Source organism: Hypanus sabinus, chromosome 13 (genome assembly GCF_030144855.1).
Source record: "Hypanus sabinus isolate sHypSab1 chromosome 13, sHypSab1.hap1, whole genome shotgun sequence".
Taxonomy (NCBI): domain Eukaryota; kingdom Metazoa; phylum Chordata; class Chondrichthyes; order Myliobatiformes; family Dasyatidae; genus Hypanus; species Hypanus sabinus.
The window spans coordinates 32,995,599-33,002,692 of NC_082718.1; positions in this window are offsets into that span (position 1 = coordinate 32,995,599).

Sequence of the window (7,094 nt, forward strand, 5' to 3'; positions counted from 1 at the left end):
GTAGAAGGTATTAATGCTGAGGGAAAAAATGCGGCTTGCTTAGATGAGCATGCATAGGAAAGTAAGTTCTACATATACAAGTAACTTGATCTGTCTGTACAAGGATGATGCTTCGACTAACATAAATTCTGCTAATGCTGGAAATCTAGAGCAACACACATAAAATGCTGGAGGAGCTCAGCAGGTCAGGCAGCATCTATGGAAATGAATGAACAGTTGATGTTTTGTGCCGAGACCTTTCTCCAGGGTCCTGAGGAAGGGTCTTGGCTGAACCTGTTGATTTCATCCAGCATTTAGTGTATTTCTTCGATTAACGGTGCATGTCCTTGTCACTTTAATCAGCATTATTATGTGTCGTGTTGTTTAACATGGAAGATCATGATCTTAACCACGATTGCTTTTGGTAAATTTTTCTTTAGAAGTGGTTTGCATTGCCTTCTTCAGGGCAGTGCCTTTACAAGACTGGTGATCCCATCCATTATCAATACACTTCAGAGATTGTCTGCCTGGTGTCAGTTGTCATGTAACCAAGACTTGTGATATGCGCAAGTTACTCATTCGACCATCCACCACCTGCTCCCATGGCTTCACACAACCCTGATCGGAGGGGACAAGCAGGTGCTACACCTTGCCCAAGGGTGACCTGCAGGCTAGTGTACACCTGCTTTGGTAAAAACTTCTTTTTTACAATATTTTTATTCAGAAGAAAAAAAAACACGATTTACAGAGTGCAACACATAGATACATCTCAACATAACTTGTGTACATTCATATATTGTAATAAAATTGATCAAAATGTTATAGCATAACACATAAAGGTATACCACTCTGTAATCAAAAATTTAAAGTCATACATCATAAAAGAAATTTTTAAAATTTTTAAAAAAGTTAACCACTTGCCAACTACCAAAGAAAAAAGCTGATGGATGATAATGGATAACTAGAAAAAAAGACATTCGCTTAAGAAGAGAAGATAAAAATATACATAAAAGTCTGTGCACTATTAAACTCTATAAATTGGAAAAGTAATTTAGGAAAGGTCCCCAGATATCATAAAAAGATTGTTTCTCAATTTAAATAAGACATAATATCACATAGCCATTGAAGATGTGTGGGAGGGGTAGACTCCTTCCATTTAAGCAAGATTGCTCTTCTTGCTAAAAGAGAGGTAGAAACTAAAACCTGTAGGTTAGGAGTATTTAAAGTTATATCTTCATTTGCAATAATACCAAACAAGGCAGTAAGGGGATTTGGGTCAAATTGGACCATAAAAAGTTGTGAAATATGAAAGTATGAAGTATGAAAAGTATGAAATACTTCCCGCCAAAACTTTTCAATTTTAGGGCAAAATCAAAACATATGAATTAAAGAGGCATCAGCAGAGTTGCATTTATTACAACTCTGGTAAAAACTTATCTCCACCCTGCCACCAATGGTTCACTTTATTAGCCTTTGAAATTAAGGATGATAGTTTATTTATTTTTGTTGTTTTATAAACAGATTTAAGATTTACAACAGCAATGTTAAACACATTAAGAATTCAAAGAAAAAAAACATGTCACAGTTCTGGTCACTGAATTACAGGAAGTATATTAATAAGGTTAAAAGAGTGCAGAGAAGGTTTACAAGGATGTTGCCGGGACTTGAGAAACTGAGTTACAGAGAAAGGTTGAATAGGTTAGGACTTTATTCCCTGGAGCGTAGAAGAACAAGGGGAGACTTGATAGAGGTATATAAAATTATGATGGGTATAGATAGAGTGAATGCAAGCAGGCCTTTTCCACTGAGGCTAGGGGAGAAAAAAAAAAGAGGACATGGGTTAAGGATGAAGGGGGAAAAGTTTAAAGGGAACATTGGGGGGAATGCTTCACACATAGAGTGGTGGAAGTGTGGAATGAGCTGCCAGATGAAGTGGTAAATATGGACTCACTTTTAACATTTAAGAAAAACTTGGACAGATACAGGGATGAAAGTGTGTGGAGGGATATGGGCCAGGTGCAGGTCAGTGGGACTAGGCAGAAAAATGGTTCGGCACAGCCAAGAAAGGCCAAAAGGCCTGTTTCTGTGCTGTAAAGTTCTACAGTTCTACGTCCTGGACAGGAACGCAAAACAATCTTTAATGCTGCAATTTGTAATTTAAAGGTGAAAGAAATTGGAGGATTCTTTCTAAGTGAGCACGATGCCATACCTAGAGATATTAAGGCATTTCTCTAAAACATCATTAATAAGATAGATTTTAAAAGTAACTTAATAGGGAAGAGGATTGGAAAACGGTTTATGTACACCAGGGGTTCCCAACCTTTTTTATGCCATGAACCTATCTGTGGACCTAGTTTGGGAACCCCTGACACACTCCAAGCTGTCCAAACGCTAAGATACAACTATCAATAAGTAAAATAGAGGAATGTAGAATTCCAGTAACAAGGTTGTAATATCAGAGAAGGTTTTAATTTAATGAAAATTACAAAGTTAAAATTGGATGCAATCTCATTGCTCCTTGGTGATTACAGAATAAATGAGTTCGTGGGCCCAGACTACTTGGAGTTTGGTTAGTAGCAAGCTGAAACATTGGCCCAGAACAACTGTAAAGGCAAGTTAAGTGAACAAACAGTGCTTAAAATACATTTGGCCTTATTCAGGGCAGAAACTAGCCTGAAAAATAGTTAAATGACATCCAAACCACCCTTCAACCATGAAGGTAACCAAGTTAACCAAAGAGGATAACCTCACACGCCCCATCATTAAACCTTTCCATAACCAATGGACTCACTTTCAAGAACTTTTCATCTCACATTCTCAATATTTATTGTTCATTTTTTAAAATTATTATTCCATCTTGTTGTATTTACAGAGTGTTGTCTTTTGCACACTGGTTAAATGCCCTTTCATTGATTCTGTTATGGTTAGTACCTACAAGAAACTGAATCTTAAGGTTATAAATGGTGACAAACATGCACTTTCCATAATATTTACTTGGAACATGTTCTTTGCTTTATATTAGTAGAGAAAAAACTGAAATGTTGGATTTAATGCTCAGACATCTTCAACTTGCAGAAAAAGTCAATCAACTTCATTGTCACATGCACAAGTACATGCAATGAAAAACTTACTTGCAGCTGCAGCACAGGCATGTAGCATCATATAAAAAGTATTCATTAACTATACACAATTTTTTTACAAGATGGTCCACAATTATAAAAAAGGTCCAAGAACTCTTCTCATTTCCTGCATGTGTTAATCCATTACTTACAATGCATAATTTTATGAGTTCATCACTATTATGTACCACATCTATGATGTAGGTGATTATGGTCCTTGACCAATTCTACAGAAGTGGTTTGTCATTGCCTTCTTCTGGGCAGTATCTATACAAGATGGGTGACCCCAGCCATTATCAATACTCTTCAGAGTTTGTCTGCCTGGCATCGGTGATCACAGAACCAGGATTTGTGATTAACTACTCATACCACCATCTACCACCTGCTCCCATGGTGATCCTGAGTTTGGGGTGGGGGGAGGGTCTAAGCACCTTGCCCAAGGGTGACCTGCAGGCTAGTGGAAGGAAGAAGTGCCTTACACCTACTTTGGTAGAGGCACATCTCCACCCAGCCAGCCAATTTATAAGTTACTTTTTGCACACATGCACAGGGTCTGCAAGACAAGACTTTGAAATGAAGGCCTAATATATTGCAAAGTGGTCATAGTGTTGGTAAGCTGTAGTGATTGGAGGATTGCTAGTTGCCTCAAGAATTGAATGATTGAAGGGAAGTAGCTGTCCTTAAACCAGTACCTTATTACCACACCCAAAGAATTTAGTTATTATTTCAATAAATGTGTTTATCAATACCACTTCAAGTAACTCAGTTTCTAAGATTACAGCTTATTATTCATAGGTTTTTACCAAAGTAAACAGTCCAGATCCATACTATGTTCAGTAATTAAGATAATACTCTCATGTGGCAGCGTTGCTGAAATATTAGAACGATAGTAACGTTTGCATTAAGCACTTTTCTCCGTTTCTGGAAATGTTAATCTATTATTCACAATGCATAGTTTTATACGAATTACCTTTTGGAAACGTGAGCCAGGCATGAAAGACAAAAGCCTTTAAATGACAAGAAGAAGAAACGTCTGGCCGGGTATGCATCACACTGTCAATATCGAGGGAGAGTGTGCTTTCGTGTTAATTGTGAATAGGTTCAAGGCGACCATCAACGATGGGCATTTCTCCACACGAGGACTGAAGAGCAAATACACCACCAACTAGCCCCTCCATCGACGGTTCTATACCCGGCTGTGAATGGTGGAGGGTTTGTAATGGGGAAAGCAACCCCACCAACCCGTAAAAACAAATCCAGAACAGAAACGCTTAACAAAAGCTCCAAAGATCTCAGCCCTGGGAGAGGGAGACGTTTAACTCCTCCTTGGACTGTCCTCAACCCGGCCACGAAAGGGAGAGGGTTGGGCGTGAAGCAAGCAACCCCCATTCTCGGAAAAACAAACGCCGAGAGAAGCTCCAAAGACCTCATTCCCCGGGAGAGGGTGGATGTTCGCCTAAAAGATGTATGGTGAAAGCTGAAGCCACGGGGCAGATCAACCTTCGGCCCAGGAGTGAAGACTCTGGCGAGCTGCCGTTGGCGGCCTACGCCCTAGGTGGGGGTGACGGACCAACCTCACACCCGTTAACGAGCCCGGCCCGGGCCCTCCGACAACTCACCTGCCTCACGCAAGGCCCAACGGCTCGGGGCGACACGAAGCACCAGCGGAATGGCGCACCAAAAGCGTCGGGAACTGGCCGCGTGTAGAGCGCCAGGTGAATCTTCCCTCTATGGCCATTGACATGCGCGCTATTTTATTCCACTGAGTATATGCATATCTAGATATCGGGTGCATTTGACTCTTGAAACAGCAGAGTTGTAATTTAATGTACTGTATTTCTGCCGCAAAAACTATTTTAATGATATATGTGAATGATGATAAATCTGATTTTGATATAGGGCTTATTGTGGACTGACTGGGAAGGGGGAATCATGGTTGGGAAAAGAAGGGAGAAGAGGGAGCGGGACATTCTGTAATGATCATTAAACCCATCGTTTGGAATCAAATGACCTTGCCCTGAGACGGGCTGTGTGTGTCTGTACCTACTCCACCCCCTGCCCCAGCACTGTCCCACTCAACTCCCTCTGCGCTCCACTTTCGCCGTTTGCTCCCGCCAGGTTTACAAACTCGTTCTCCGCTCCACATTGACCAATATAGTGCTGTGCAAACGTCCTAGGCATTTTAGCTGTATATATGTTTCTAAAACTTTTGTACAGTACTGTTTAAAAAAAAAGCCGATAAAAGCTTCCATTCACTTCGAGCGGCGGTGAGCTTTATGTACCGCTTAACTTGTATAGTAAGATGACTGAGAAAAAAAAACATTGTTAAAACCCCATCTGATTCACCGTGCTCTTTAAAGAAAGACGTCTATTCTTACCAAGTCTGACGCCAGATCTGCAGCTTTTTAGGTTAGAGTTAAGCACCTTCTGAAAATAACTGGCCAACTGCTCGGTTGTGTAAAGTTAACCCGTTCCAGCCAAATAGAAAGCAGACCTTCAGAAAGACTCGTCACCATCTGAGATATGAATGCAGGAAGCCATTTACCTCTTCCAAGTGCATTTTTACAGAGATTTCTCGAACAACGTTCAATCATTACAAAATGTTTTGTCTTAAGGTCATTTGTCAGTCTGTTACGGCTTTTGATTCCTCCATTATAAGAACACACATACTGTAGTTCAGCTGGTCTACAGGTACTATTGAAACCTGAGGGTTTGGACCCACACTCCCGACTACCTTGCTGGCAAATTCACAGTTTCTGGAAAATAAAATTGAAGACCTCAGAGCAAGATTGCTAAATCAGACGGACATCAGGAACTGCTGAGTACTTTGCTTCACGAAAGCATAGCTGTTCTTCGCTATTTCGGATGCTGACAGGATAGCTCTGTCTGTTAAAAACAGAAGAGGTGGGGTATCCTTCATGATTAACTCATCATGGTGCACACATGTTACAGTTCTGTCTCAGTCTTTCTCACTCTACCTAGAACATCTAGCAGTCATACATCGTCCTATTTACCTTCCAAGGGAGTTTTCTGCTATTCTAGTAGTGGTGTACTTTCCACCTCAGGCCAACATCAGACAAGCAGTGGTGTAGCTGAGCACCGTAATCAGCGGGTGCGAAACAGTGTACCTTGAATCCTTCCTTACATTGCAGGGAATTTCAACCAGGCCAGTGTAAAGAAGTCTCTGAGCAACTACGACCAACATATCTCCCATGGAGACAGAGGACCCAACACACTGGACCACTGTTATGCCACCATCAAGAATGCCTACTGTGCCATTCCACACCCATGTTCACCTATGTTCTAATCACCTGGTTGTACATCTCTTCCCAGCATATAGGCAGAGATGAAAGACCGCAGCACCGGTGGTGAGGATCAAGAAGGAATGGTCAAGAAAGACAGAGGAGGATTTACTAATTTGAGTTGGTGGACTGAGCAATATTTAGGGATTCATTTTCAAATTTTAATGAATATGCTACGGTTGTCACCAACTTCATCAAGACCTGTTTGGCCGAGTGTGAATCTTCAAGAACATACCCAAACCAAAAGCTAAGGATGAACCAAGAGATTTGTAATTTGCTGAGGGCAAGATCTGCAGCATTCAAGACCGGCAATCCAGAACTATACAAGTAGTCCAGTACAACCTATGGAAGGCTATTTTAAGAGCAAAACTAGAATAATTTAGCTTGAGGCTAGAGTTGTAATTGGGTGTCTATCAGCTCTGGGAGGGTTTATAGGGCATTACTTCCTACAAAGCAAAACCTAATATCACGATTGGCTGTGATGCTTTACTCCCAGGTGAGCTCAACACCTTTTAGGCACAATATACACACAATAGTTAGATTAAATAAGTAGCACAAAAATAGAAATAAAGAAGGAGTGAAGTGGTGTTCATCGGTTCAATGTCCATTCAGAAATCAAATGGCAAAGGCGATGAAGCTGCCCCTGAATTGTTGAGTGTGTGCCTTCAGCCTTCTGTACTCCCTTCCTGACGGT